We start from the raw sequence: 14760 nt of genomic DNA, 5'->3' as shown, positions 1-14760 counted from the left end.
CTATAGAGCAGTATTTGGGGGGGGGGGGTCAGGAGCCCCAGGTGGGCGGGAAAATAATGTCGGGCCCTTTAACCGGAATTTAATAAAATTAAATAATTATTCGATCATAAAAGAAATTTATTAAAAAAATAATTAAAATAGTAAAATTGATTATATCCAATAAATGTGACGTCCGATTTGATTCGGGAAGTGTTGAACCCGAATTTAATAAAGTTAAATAATTATTCGAACGTTATTGATATTAATTAAAAAATTAAATGAAATATTATGTTATTAGTTTACTAAACGTCCGTTTTGAATCGGGCAATTTAACTCGAATTTAATGAATTTTAATAATTATTTAATCGTAATCGATATTAATAAAAAAATTAATTAAAGGGTTAAAATTTTTGATAATTAAATAAATGTAACGTCTGATTTGGCCGCTGAAGCTGAATTTGATCAAATTAAATATTTTTTCGAACATAATTAATATTTATAAAATTATTATAACTTTATTATTATACATTTATTAAATATAAGGATTAATTTAAAACTAACGAAATGAACCTTCCCCACTTCACAATATGAAAGAAAATTGTATAAGCTCTTTCAGCAATTCTGAAATTGTTCTAACTTTCACTAATTACGCTTACAGGGGGTGGACAGAATAATGGAAGCACTTCTATGCTAATATATCTTTTCATGTTTCATCTAAAATAATTTCATAATCATTTTATAACTATTAGAATTTTTTAAATCATGCGATTTCTCATATATCAATGAAGTTTAAAACTTTTAGAGGTTTGCGGGTCCGACAATAAATTACAAACAGAAAATAATGCTTTTAACCACCCTATGTCAAAAAAAATTTAGCAATAAATTTGTAACTTCTGACAGTTATTTGAGTTAATGCATGTACAAATTTTCGTAAGCCTATCTTAAATATTTCTGGAGTTATAGACACTTTGATAAAAAATAAAAAACTTTTTTTTTTATTTACTTTAAAAATTATTATAATATTTTATTTTTTTATTAAAAAAAAGAAGAAAAAAAGCTTCTTTTTTTTCTTTTTTTTTTTTTTTTGTTGCTATAATTTTAAGAAGATTCAATAAAATTAAGCAAAATTTTTACAGCAATTTAAAATTAGTTGCAAAATGTTTGCTTTAGAATTTGAAAAAAAATTAAAACCGTGCAATATATTAGTATTTAAAGTAATTCTTTTATACTGAGCATGCTCAGAAAAAAAAATTCTATAATTTTGTAGTGAATCGTAGTTGGAAACGATTGGAATTTATCTAATATCTAATTGGAATTAATATCTTTGAAATTAAAAAATTTTCAGGCAATTTTCTAAGTAGTTTTCTTACTTTTTAACAGAAAGCTCAAAATGATAAGGGGCTTTCTACAAATATTATTTTTATCATAACACAGGATTTAACATCAAATGATAATAGCGTTTAATAAAGGTTCATACACCAAAATGTAATTTAATAAGAAAAGAATACAGGCGAAAGAAAATATACTTTAACTGGGGATGATCCCCGGCAATGCCGGGATCATTTTTAATATATCTTGTTTAATAGTGCAAAATGAAATATGTCGAAATTATTATTTTCAGTTTCTTTTAAAAAGCATGAAAACTAGATAGACAATTGCTTAAACATTTAAAAATTTTAAGATATGCAAGCAAAACTTTTTAATTAGTTGCCAAATATGATTCACTACAAAATTAAGGAAAGAAAAATTTACTCATGCGCATTTTAAAAGAACTAATTTAAGTACTGATATAATAAGCAGTTTTAAACGAATTGTTTACAAATTTTAAGCTAATAATTTTGAAATTAATTTTGAACTGTCCCAAAAGTTATGTTTATTTTTTTTTGAAATATTTTTAAAGTTATAGCAAAAAAAACGAAACACAAAAAATTTTGCTTTTATGAAAAAATGTCCGTATCTCCATCAATATTAAAGCTAGGCTTACGAAATTTTGTTTAATTATTGCATATAAAAACCAAAAAAACTGTCCGAAATTAATCAAGCGTCGCTGACATCAAGAATAGCAGGGCAATTTACGTTTCTCCTAAACGAATCATTGCTATTTCTCCAATATATTTGCTTCTTCGTACACAGCATATTTTTCTTTTCTTTTTTTTTTGGTTAGTGGGTATTTCAGAAATTAATCAAGCATCAATAGCGTCAATAACAACAAGGTACTAATTCTCCATTGATTTTGCCTTCGCCGGTATAACTTGTTTTTCTTAATTCAAATTATTTTGATCTTTAGAAACTCCTTTTAAAAGCCTAATTAAAATAAGAGCGTGATTTCAGGTAACTTCAGAAATACTGAATTTACGTATTCCGCGTATGCTACGAAGTGCTATTTGGTACTCGATGTGCAATTGATCAATGCTATTTGATACTCGATGTGCTATAGACACCTATGCTGTTGATCAATGAGTTTCTCTGTTATAACGAATAAAAATATTTAAATATTAAATAACGTGATAAAAACTCCTTTTTTTATTAAAGCCGTAAGCAAGTAGCAAACGTCAATGATTTACCTAAAAATATTTGAAAACGCAGAATAATTTATAATTTTAGAAAAACAATACGTTGTTCTTATCTCCCTAATGATATAAATGAAATTTTTGAGTGATATTTAGGATGGGGGGGGGAGCTAGAATTTCCCCTCTCACCCACTGCCCAAATTTTAAACACCATCAGGAACGGTTCTGCCTTAATAAGAGAAACACACAGAAAGAAACTTTTCATTTTATTATTATAAATAAAACTAATAATGTATTAAAATCGTCAATATTTTTAGAACCGTGTTGAAAACAGAAGCGTAATAACATTGTATTAAAAATATCGCCATTTGAAAATCTATGTGGAAAAAGCACCGTACAAATGATTAGCAACTGCTGTCCATAACAGTCGATGGAATATTAAAAAATCAAGCTAGTCAAAGATTGATTACTCCAATTCGAACTCGGGTGTCATAATTACATTTTATTTAGAAAAATCTGAATTTGGAAGGAAATATGTAGAAATGACAGAAAAATGATCGGAAAACGAAATGATTAACAAACGAAATAGTCGAAAATCAAGTATGTTAGAAAGCAATTATTCATATTCGAACTTCATGTGTCGTAATAACATCGTATTAAAAATATCGCTATTTGGAAATCTAAGAGGAAAAAGCACAGCACAAATGATTACCAACTGCTGTCCATAATAGTCGATGGAATAGTAAAAAAATCAAGCTAGTCAAAGATTGATTACTCCAATTCGAACTCGAGTGTCATAATTACATCATATTGAAAAAATCTGAATTTGGAGAAAAATATGTAAAAATGGCCGAAAATTTATCGGAAAACGAAATGATTAACAAACGGAATAGTTGAAAATCAAGTATGTTAGAAAGCAATTATTCATATTCGAACTTCATGCGTCGTAATAACGTCGTATTAAAAATATCGGAGTTTGAAAAACCGTGCTGAAGCTGAAAAAATTTTAAATAACTGTTGAAAAAGTGATCCGAAAATGATGTGAATATAAAACAAAATTGACACGAAAAGATTGAATCAATGAGTGATTCGTACTCAAATGCGAAATTCATGTTTTCTAACAACATCGTAATTAGAGATTGGAATTTTAGAGTTCATGACGAGATAGCGATAAATAACTACTGATAAAAAGATAGAAAAACGACCCGAATTTATGATGGAATCTTTGAGAATTCATTGAGCCAATAGGAAACGATGGAAAAACCAAACCAGATGTGGGTACGAGCAATTTTTGCGCTGTATTTATCTGCAACTATTAGCATTATTTGATTTTTTTTTAACAAGCAATTTGCTACTTGCTAGTCGATGAAATCGCTCTCTGAATAAAACTATTTTATGTATCGATACTAATCTATCGATTAACAAAAATACCTTAGGGTATTAAAATAAATGTTAAAGTATTTCAATTTGTTAAAATTTTTTAAACAAATAACTAGTTTAGAAAGTATTAATTTGTATATTATTACAACACAATACAATGAGTGTAATTATTGAAATTTAGAACGATTTTATCATCATTTCGATAAATAGTATGAAGACAGGAAAGTTTCTTTATATACTTTAAACAAATCCTTATATATTAATAGCTTTAAAAAATATCTGATTTCATTCTAATAAATACATTAAGTTCTAGCTCAACCACCCGAAATACATCAGTTGTTATTTTTAATAATTACTACCGAGGTGTTTTGCTTCCGGTGCTTTTTTTCCCCGTCCACCTATTTTACTAATCCCATATCTCAGAAAAGCTCGTTAATAAGTATTTTTGGCTCATTAATAATTATTCTTCATTACAACTAGAGTTAGTTTTTCCTCTTTTTCATTCAATTTTTTTTTTTTTTTTTTTTTTTTTTTTTTTTTTTTTTTGCAATTTCGTCTGAAACATCATATTATGCAGTACAAACATGAGCCATCTAAAAATATTTAGGCATTTTATTTATCATTTGGGTCATCTAAAAATATGTAGGGGAGAGGGGGGCACATGTGAACAAATTTTTTTATTTCTTCACTTTTCGAAAAATAGCATCAATTTTTCATAGTAAAAAAGTCCATATGTTTAAATAGTCTTTTCTTTGTCTTGTGGAATTTTTTGAGATTTTTCAATAAAATATTTCTTTACTTTATAATATTTTAGAAAAATGACTTCAATTGTTCACATGTGCCCCTATTGGGGGCACATGTGAACAGGCCTGGGGCACATATGAACAAGATTAAAAACACAAAGCAATCATCATATTTCAAAGAAAAAAAATCTTTAATATAACAGATATAGATACGCATTATACTGAGGGGGTTGTAGCTTACTATGTGAATTTAAATTGTACAACAGTACTGTCAATAAGAAAATAATTTTTCAGCTGTACAATAATTTATCCGTAATTGGGTTTTTCGCAACTTCATGTTCCACGGGTGTTGTAATGGGCCTTTTTCTTTCTTCTCTAATACTCTTTCATGCTTTTTTTTTATTTTTTCTATCTTTTCATTTGTAGCTTTAACAATTCTATTTTCTCAGGTGTATCAGTTAATATGCGTGATGCGCGATCAACCATTTAATAAAAAAAAATTTTTTTAAAGGAAAAATTAATAAATTAATTATGGAAAATTAAATAATGATAATTTTAAATGCATACATATTTTTTAAACTTATAATATCATGAGGATAATAATCTTAATACTATGTAGGGGCACTTGTGAACTGTTCACATCTGCCCCAGATGTTTTGTTCACAAGTGCCCCCATCATCCTTCTTAAACCTAACTTGAAAAATAAAGAACTTTTAATTGAGTAAAAAAAAAGAATAATTGTCATAAACTTACCTGAATGTTCATATAATGATCTGCAATAGTTAATTTTAGTTTATTAGTTGATTTATATTATGCTTTCACTTGGAGAAGCGAGCGATTATAATATATGCAACACCAGCTGATACAAAGAAATTGTCAGAATAGAACAACAAAATGGCTCATTGTTCTGAAAGTTTTGCAGAGAGGTAGGACTAGAACTGCCATCAATGGAAAATTTTTCAAGATTTTTCATTTTAAATCATATTGGTAAAACATACCATGTTCACATGTGCCCCCCTCTCCCCTAACAGTTGTAGATGGGGGAAAAAGACAAAAAAATTAGTTTTTTAAAAAAATGTTCATAAATATTTGAGTTAGGTTTACGAAATTTTGCGTAATTATTGCATATGAAAAACAAAATAACTGTCACAAGTTGCAAATCTATTGCTAAATCTTTTGGCATAGGGTGTTCAATAACATTATTTTCCGTTTATAATTCATTGTCGGTCTCTCAAACCTCTAAAAGCTTTAAACTTTATTGATATGTATGAAAATCCGCATGATTTAAACAATTATGAAGTTATGAAATAATTCGTTAAGCATTTCCGAAGAAATGAGAAAGAATGCATTAGTATAGAAGTGTTTCCATTGTTTTGTCTATCCCCTGTAGGACGTTTAATGTCATATTATATTCGAACAACTTTTAAAAGTAGTCTATTTCGTAATTTAAAAGTAATTTGCCTTAAAGTATGTGATTTAAGTATTTTAAGCCTTCCAAAGTTGTTTGAAATCTTATTTAAAATGAAATATCCAAAACATATTTGAAGATACTATTTATTTAAGGGCCCAACTCCGATTACTGCTGAAAAGTGCAACTTTTGCTACGCTCATTTGGCAACTGCTCAGATTCAAAAAGGCTGAACCAACATTCTTTGAAATCTGTTACGCCATTTTAGTGAAGGACTGGTCATTTCCGATCTTCTTTGGTAATTGGGCAAAAGATAACTTTTCAACATAATTCAGAAGCCAGATGTGTCAGCTTCACATTACAACGTCCATCAAAGATAAATGAAGTCAAAAAATCACGTCTTTTCCAGCAATTTGGCACTCCTTGAAACAGGACCCATTTCCTTGGAGACAATCTCCAGAAGCTGAACAACTTCATTGTCGTTACGGGGTTTTCACGCTGCGTAAAGCCACCCAATTACCCCGAGGATACCCGGTAAAACTCCACAGGGTGTCCACTGCCCCCTTTTTTTTTACGCTAAACATCCAGATAAACCTCCTTTTTATGATGGACTCGTTTAAATGTCCGTGACTTAACTACCATCCCGCAGAGAAGAAAAACAAAAACAAGCAGAGCAATAGGTTTGATTCTGGAGTCCGTGCCATTCCGCGCCAAAAGCAATAAAACATCGAATTCATCGTTCCTCTATCAACCCTGAATCAAAAAAAGAGGGCAATTGTAGAGATTTTTCGGGGCGATAGCTAGAAGCGCTGACAACAGTGTACAATCTATCAAACCCCGCTTTTAACAAAGGGTAAAGAAAGTCAAGCCCCCCTGCCATTTCTTTTTCTCCGAAATAAGATCTTAGCAAAAGGAATATACATATATCTCTGTCGAATTCTTTTATTAGAGGCTACTGTATGCTACTTGGCTATTGGATGGAGAAAAAAAAAGAGCTGTCAATAGAGCAGTATTCTCACACAGATTTAATTGGGAAAAATGTAGTAGGAGTGGCTATCACAGGTGGTAAATAATTGACCCTTTTAGATAGCCATTTTCTACGGCTGAATGGTCTTGTTTATTTATTTACCTTCATTAAGAAAGGAGTTGTTTAAAGATTTATTCGTGGTCATTAAAAAAAAAGCAATTACAATTAATTTGGTTTTTATAGTAAGAGCACAACTTGGAAAGATCAATATACAAAATGAATTGCTCGAATGTTTGTTTAAACGACAATAATTTTGCTTTTATCTGGCCATCTTGTACAATGGTATGATTTCCTTTATCTTATTTTTTTTTTTTTAGAAAAAAAGGTTATTTAAAAGCATGCTTATCACAATTAAAGAAAAGAATTGAAAATTAATTACGATTATTTATTTTAATCAGAAAGCATGGTAAAAGCATGATATAAAATTAAGATTTGAGTGGATTAAGTTTAAATACTTAGATTCGAGTTTCACTTCAACAATTGCAAAAATTTGGAACTAGTAAACCACAAGCAAAGGCTCTGTTGTCAAATGAAATACAACTTTTTAGCGAATATTTAGTGATTTTTTTATAATTGTTGTGAGAAAGAAATCGTTATTCAGGGCTGTTCATTTTTGTCCTCTAAGCTTGTTATAAAAAAGGCACAAAATGGTCATTTGAAAAAAGCCATAGATTTGTGAAAATTAAAGTGAATTTGATCCAATTATGTATCATATGAAATGTTATTTTAAGGCTGCATTGTTGGGTTTCATAAAATTACGTAAAAAAGAAAAGAAAGAAGGAATCTTACCAATTCAATAATTTTTTTTTATTTATTTATTTATTTATTTATTTATTTATTTATTTATTTTTTTTTTTTTTANTCATTTATTTTTTTTTTTTTTTTAAAGTTCAATAACTCTTTTCTTTTCCGTTTTTTATGTCCGTCTGGGTAAAAATATTTTAAACTATTTTTATGATATAAAAATGTTTATACGAATATTTTTATGACATGCGTGAGAAGTCTACGACAATTGCTATAGAGAAAGCTTCGATAATACTAAGAAATAGGTGATGGGAACAACTTTAGTGCTTGAAGTATTTTTAAAGTAAAGTTTTTAATAAAAGGGTAAAACAGTTAATTTGGACTACACGAAAGTGACGTACACTATTTCGTTTCCGGTTATTCGTATATGTGTTCGCAGGATCATGGGAATAAATTACGGGAACAAAAAAAAAAAAAAAAAACCGGGAAGAAGCCGTCAGAAAAGAACACCAAAAAAAGTATCAGGAAAAAAATTTTCCTAATTATTTAAGTTTTACTACCGACTTGTTTTGGACTGTTGAATCAAAATTTAATGTCATTGAATAATTATTCAAACTTAATTAGACTTTTTTAAAAATCTATGCGTTTGAATACTATGCTAAAAAAATACCAGAACAAAAAACACAGAAAAAAAAAAGCCGGAAAAAAAGTAGCTAGAAAAGAACACCAGGAAAAGAACATCGGGTACAAAAAAAGTCTCTAATTATTTAAATTTTGCTACCGATTTGTTTTGGACCGTTGAATCAAAATTTAATGTCATTGAATAATTATTCAAACGTAATTAAACTTTTTTTTAAATTTATGCGTTTGAATACTATGTTAAAAAAAAATACCAGAACAAAATACACCGAAAAAAAAAACCCGGAAAAAAAGTTGCCAGAAAGGAACATTGGGGAAAAAAAATCCCTAATTATTTCAATTTTACGACCGACATACTTTGGGCCGTTGAATCAGAATTTAATGTCATTGAATAATCATTCAAACGTAATTAGATTTCTTTTTAATTTTATATAGTTTAACGTGGAAGGAAATGAACTTTTTATTCAGCTATCCCCACTTAATTGCATATCAGATAATCGAATAATCCTTTTATACGAATAAAATTCATGGAATTAAACTATTATGTATGAAATTAACGTTATATTTCCTCATTTAAACGATTATTTATTGATGATGGTCCTCGCTTAATTACATATAGAAGAGAAGAAAAAAAAATGAAATGAAATACATTATTTTAAAGAAACATTACATTAACTAGGATGGAATTTCCGGTTTTCAATTAAGATTGCAATCCGTGATCACTTTGATCCAGACTTCCTGTCCCTTTCCCGCTCCAAATATAAGTTTAAGAATTAATCAAATCTTGTTATCAATTTTATAGTAAACGTAGGGGAGTTAACGGCCCTTTGACACTCGCACACAATTTAGAATGTTTAAAGGTTAACGTCCAGTTAATCGTGTAATTGTGTGTCAAACCAGCCTTCAGTTGCAATTTCTTCTGACGGAAATAAGTAGTATAGTACGTAAATTAAACTCCTTATTTGCATTGATTTGTTCTCGTAAATTTGAATGCTTATTTAAATTTTTCAAATTAAATACTTGCATTAATTAAAAATAAACACTAATTTAGTTACCGTACAATTTTTTTTTTTCAAAAATCTCACTTTGATTTGAACGCAATTACGCTCTTTTGCATTTTAAAACACTTTGAAACCAATTAAATATTATTATTTTTAATATTGTTTAAATAAATATGGTTGCTAGACTGATTCCTATAATGTCATATTTGAATTCTAATGATGTTGAGGACGTATGCCATTAAGGCAGAGGGGGTACGATTGTTCTTGTTTTCCAGTGGCGCCATCTATGGCCAAGAATTCGACTTCTACCACGCCCATACGTCACACCTGTTTATAGTTGGACCCATTCATACATACATTCATTCATCCACAGATCGTAATTTTGACCTGACTCAGAGAACGATCAACCTCCAATTTAGTACCCCCAGAGGTGTTGATTTGTTATGGGAACATGGAGAACTTTGAGATTCGACAGATTTAACGTGCATCAGTCACCATTTACTACTCGGGTAGTCTTCGGCCGGCAGGGATTGAACCCATGACCACTTGGACATGGGCCCAGAGCCCTACCAATCAGGCTAACCTGGCCCTTGAATTCTAATGCATGTGCGAAAAAGATGCTTTGTTTGAAATATTATTTTACCAACTGCATTTACTCGAGTTATTATCTCAACTAGTACTTGATGTAAAAGTGTACCCTCGCTATTAAATGTAAAGCACTTCCAGCTCTAATAATTTTTATAGCAATGTTGTTGACGTAAATATAGTTGTATCCTTGTAATTCAGCGCCTAAATTAAAACTTTAGCCACCCATTGAATGTTATTAATCGCATTATCCTAACCTTTCATTTTCTTAATGAAAATTAATGGAATTGCACCTTAAGAAAAGAATAATAAGAAACCAAAAACAATTAAGAAGAAATTTCACTTTTTGGTGTGTAATTATTAAACACACACACTTTTTTTTTTCCTTTTTTGTAAAGTTTAAAGCTTTTTGACAAAATTTTGGAAAGATTTTAAATCAATTAAGAAGAATTTAATACCATTAGAGTTTAAAGGTACAAGATTTTTTTTTTCAAAAAAATCATGCTAATTGAAAACTATCCATCCTAGATCATACAATATCAATTTTAAAAAAATTTATAGAAGTACTTTAGAAACGCATTTCTTCACCGTCCACGACAGGACTCGAACCTGCAATCTTCTGGTTCGTAGCCAGACGCCTTATCCATTGGGCCACGCGGACGTGCTTCGTGAGGTAAAAATAAGCCAAAACAGACTTACACACACGTAAAATAAATTATCCTATGTAAGTTTAAATTAATTTTAAGTAAAATTAGTTTTATTATTTTAGTGTATTTCTTTAGTATTATTTTGGGAGATTAGGTGCTGTTTTGATTTATCTGCTTTCTTAACACATTTTTTTATTTTCAGTTTCGTATTAATTTCGTAAAAGTTATTTATTCAAGTTTAATTATACTTGCACTTTGAAATATAAACGTTTTCCTGTGAGATTCGCGGACAAGGATTATTATCCGCAGCGTTAAAAGCAAAAGTCATACCAATATAACTTCTCACTCAGAAATATCACCAACAGCATTGAATCACGCCTCTAAGCTACTATTTTCTAATTCGAAGTAATCCGGGTGGAATAAATATGACAAAAGAAGCTTAAACATATCCATAAAACAAATTATCCTACGTTAGTTTAAATTAATTTGTAGCAAAACTGTTACTCAATTGCACCTTACACTTCAAGATCTCTAATATCCACACATGTGATCTATGACGTCAGCGCTAGCAAAAAGGCGTGCTAAACTTGAGCTAAGTTTCTCCTCACAAGTTAGAATGTTAACTAACGTAAATTTAATTAAATACAGTGCGTGTATCACATTTGCAATTTACGGTGCCGTATCTCAAATTTGTTGAAACGGAATTCTTTCTCGCTTACGTCTTTTACTTAACTCAGACGTATTACTTGTTTTTATTTGTTTATGTATTATTTATGTGTCAGCGTGTATTATTATTGTAATCGTTATATATTTTTGTTTTGTGTACCTGGCAACTTCGATGCATAATTGGTTTGTTTATGTTCTGCAGGGCTTCGTACCTTTCTTTGTGCTAAGTAAGAAACATAAAATGAAGGAATTGAAATCTTTGTGAAAGAATATTAAATGTGACACTCAAGAAAATTGATTGGTTTGGCTTACTCGAAATAAAATGGAAAGAGCAGTTTCTAACGTAAATAATTATCAAATTTTAACACCCAATCAGGATCGGGGGGACACCCACACTGCGTCAATTACAGGTACCCCATTTTAATGAATTATTTCAATAACAGACGCTTTCGACAACCCAGCTTGGTCACCTTTAAAAATTATCTTGTACAATACATTCTAATTAACACAATATATTACAATATATTCTATTTAAACAATATATTTACCAAATTTTTTCACCGTCTAACTGTTACCCGCGTGAAAGTACTTAGATTGGCAGCCATTAAATCACAGAACCACCTTCAGCTATCAATCAAGCCTCGACCACATAAATGGAAATACAGAGCTGTAAGTGAAAGCAAAGAGCTCGTCGCACTCAGCTACAAATCTAAATCACAGAAACCATCACAAATGTGTGATCGGGACATTTCAACGTTGTACACATCAAAAATATTAAAATTTTTTCCATCTATCGTGAGATAAGGTGAAAACTCTGCTTTCTACTATACTTTCCTCACACACAATTGGAACCATAACTCGAATATCGTATAAATATATATAGATATAGATATATAAAGTTTAAAATATAAAGAAAACATGAAAAAATATGTAAAGATTTTTAAAAAAAATTTATATATTAATTTTTTTTTTTTTTAAATTTCCAAAAATTCTAAATTTAAAATTATTTTGAAAATTAATAAAATGTATTACAATAAATAAAAGCCGGGAAAAAAAATAAGGAAGCGATAAAATCTTGTCATTAGTTCACACGATTATATCCGGAAAAAAAGAGTGCCCTAATTGTATATAATCCTGAGAACTGATGCCGAAATTACATCTTTTACTTATTTTGTTTTCCGGTATGTATTGTTTGTATTTATTTTACTTTTGTAATTTTTTTAATTTTGAAATTTTTCTAAGTTTGAAGTTTTTTTTATCAATGCTTTGCTTCAAAAAATTTAAATATTTTTTAACACGTTTTTCCTAATTTTTAACTTATTTTATGAGTTCCATATGCTTGCACCTTATGCGCAGTCAATAAAATGCGGCACCACAGCACTGTTTATGTTTAAAATTTCTACAGCCATTGCAAAAAGTATTTCTAAAAAATCTCTCAAACTTCTTTATAAATTCGCAACCATGTTTTTAACTCTATAAGAATGCAGAATTATTCTAAATAAATACTTAACGTGTAACTAAATGCTCAACACTGCTTACAGTTAACCTAACAAAATGAATAATAACTATAGTGTTGCCAATAAATAGAGAAGTACTGGAGTTTATGATGTCACATGAAAGAAATTTATGTATATAGATTATTTTGAGGGATAAGGTAAAAATTTTATTGCTACAATTTCTTAGAGTTTGTTTTCCTTATTTTTTTAGTTATGTATTAGCTACCAGGGTCATCTTATTCCTGACGTAGATTCTCTCTAATATCAGCAGCTGGCAGCACAGTAAGAGGCGTTTGTGACTTCCTCTTGATGATACGAATGCATTGTTTCACTAATCTGAGCTGCTATGACGTCATCGAAGGACTGCAAGACTTCCGGTTTGATTTGTTTGCTTTTGTATGATACTGACTGAATACTTGTTCAAGTTTAATTACACTTTTTCACGCGGTCCGTTATTGCCGTTAAACGTTTCTCAATAAGAATTAGTTAATGAATTATCGCAGAAATTTTACGTAAGTGTATCGTTATTGGAAGTAGTTCCACAAAGTGCCATCTGCTTCTATCACCATTCTTTTTTTATTTATTTTTTTTCTTATGCATGAGAATGCATATCCTTTTCAGCGATGAAAAATACTTTTGCGTACCAACCAATAATTTTACAAGTAAAAAAAAAAAAAGTCACGCCGTGTTTTTATTGTCAGAAAAGTCGAGAAAAAGTTCACCTTCGAGTCAGCGGAACAACTTTTCATACAAAATCACAACCAAAAGTAATTGGGGAACTCTATAATTCCTCATTCATAGTAGTCTATCGGGACTACATGTAGTCTTTGTGCGGGCGATACGCTCTTTTATGTCGCAGACTGAAAATGCCTTCGTCACCACAATAACATTCACAAGGAGTCGATCGGTTCCACTTTATGACCATTATTGTCAAGAGGCCAGGTGATACCTCAGCATTTTTATTGTTATGGATGTTGTTCATAGACGTCAACCCTCTCTCGTCAGTATAGCGTATCAAAGGTGTATCACCTCCTTTAAAAACGGTTCTGAGATTTAAAAAAATAATTTTCATTTTTATTTTCTTTTTATCTTTTTTCGTCGAAGAACTACTTTTTGCTATAATCGTTCAAAATAATATCTTGTTACTAGCCGTTCTTTGGACATGATGCCCCCAAAGAGTAGCGCATGTATTTGAAATCGTTTTGCTTTTGTGAGAGCTTAAATTTTCGGTAGGCGGAAATAACAACACTGGAAATGAAAAGAAGCATCGAAAGAAAAAGCTCGAAAAAAAAGCACCTCGTTTAGTAATCACACGAATTTTCAATGAATTCAATCCATAGGCCGGGATAGCCTGGTCGATAGGGTGCTGGGCTCATGTCCAAGAATTCGTGGGTTCGATCCCCGCCGGCCGAAGACTCCCCCGTATAGTAAATGGTGACTGATGCACATTGAATCTGTCGAGTCGCAATGTCCTTCATGTTCCCATAACAAATTAAAACCTCTGGGGGTACTGGTCCAAAAGTTTCCTTGTCTTCTGGATTGGTTCAAAATTACAGCTGTTCGACGACGGATATAAAATATAAAATGGATTCAATCCGGGCAGTTGAGCCAAAATTTAGTGTAATTTAAAACGGAAACTAAATATTTTTTTTCAATAAAATTCATTTTTATTGAGGATTAATTTAAAATTTACGAAAGTTATTCTCTATCACTTCATACTATTTAGCCAAATGATTAGATACAATAAAGATACTGTTATAAGGACTCGCAGGAGGAAAAACAAAACAAAAAATTATGCTAATAAGGAAACGAAAAATTGATGCTTAATTTTTGTGGTTTAAACCAAGCTCTCCCTGAAGATTGCGCTTATGGTTTCTGAAGCTAATCGATACTAATTAGCACTTTAAAAGTAAAGCTATGCTTTCTTTCTCAGTG

At 30.2% G+C, this 14760-nt stretch overlaps 1 non-coding gene across 1 annotated transcript; it reads right to left on the bottom strand.

Moving 5' to 3' along the window:
• Positions 1-10604: 10604 nt before the first annotated feature.
• On the bottom strand, positions 10605-10677 carry TRNAR-ACG (transfer RNA arginine (anticodon ACG)). Its single transcript has one exon. It is a non-coding gene; the product is annotated as a tRNA-Arg (tRNA).
• Between the last annotated feature and the right edge of the window lie 4083 nt (positions 10678-14760).

This window comes from Parasteatoda tepidariorum, chromosome 8, assembly GCF_043381705.1.
Source record: "Parasteatoda tepidariorum isolate YZ-2023 chromosome 8, CAS_Ptep_4.0, whole genome shotgun sequence".
In the NCBI taxonomy this organism is placed as follows: domain Eukaryota; kingdom Metazoa; phylum Arthropoda; class Arachnida; order Araneae; family Theridiidae; genus Parasteatoda; species Parasteatoda tepidariorum.
The sequence above is the reverse complement of the archived record's forward strand: the minus strand, read 5'-3'. Positions and strand labels throughout refer to the sequence as shown.